Raw genomic sequence first — 995 nt, 5'->3', positions numbered from 1 at the left:
TCATACAAATTCATAAGCATTGTTACAGTGCCAAAGACGGTAGGTAATTGGTAGGTTATTGGTAGGGTAGTTTATTGGTAGGTACCCGGCGGCTGAACTTGCCTTCCACAGCCACTGCGGATGCTCTCCAACAAGGTGTTTTGTGGTTGGACAAAAGGCGCCCAGAGACAACTCGGAAACCTCTATTGGGCCCCCTTTCGTGATGCGAACACCTCCCCCCCCCCCTCCCCCACGAGAACCGAGCGTCAGGCCAGAGAACATCTATACCCATTAGAAAAGAAAGAAGAAGAAAAAAGAAAAAACGGTGGGTTTCCGGCAGCCTAATCCGCATCTCTACCACTAGGTCACCGCTGCGGGAGTTGGCTTCACGACATTGCTTGAAGTTGGCCTTTTCATCGTCAATAATGTAAAGGAAAACTACGCATCAAAAACACAACTTCTGTGGCCTGTGAGAGTTGTGACGAAGCCGACCGTCGCGTAGAATCGTATTTAGTCATGTAGGCCTGTCCCCCCACCTCCCACACGCACACACACACACACACGACGTTATTCGGCGCGTTAACGGTACCAACAAACATTTCACGACCTGTAGGTGGAGTGTAGCCATGTAGCCATAGTGAACTGACATTCACACGCTTTGTCAAGGATAGGCTGGACGTACAAAAGTGCGCCAGCTTGCATGAAAAACTGAGCTCTTTTACGAGCCGCTTCGTCAAATTTGTATTCAACAAATTAGAGTTTGAATTTTCCGCCACTTCGCCTCAGTGCAACGGTCATGTAGAGACTTTGCTTACGTCCGCACTTATATAAAACCGCATAACAAAAAAAAAATTGAAACACTGACAGTCGTGCGCTGAGGTGATGATGAAAGCATGTGAAAGTAAGAAAGCCACTTTCTGCCGCAACATCTGGTGCTGCCACCTGGCAGCGCCAAACAAAGTGAAATTAAAGGAAGGGAAAGCGTGGAGGGAAAGGAACGAAGGCGTCGCCAGCGC

This window comes from Dermacentor variabilis, chromosome 7 (genome assembly GCF_050947875.1).
Source record: "Dermacentor variabilis isolate Ectoservices chromosome 7, ASM5094787v1, whole genome shotgun sequence".
NCBI lineage: Eukaryota > Metazoa > Arthropoda > Arachnida > Ixodida > Ixodidae > Dermacentor > Dermacentor variabilis.
Note: the sequence above shows the minus strand (reverse complement) of the source record.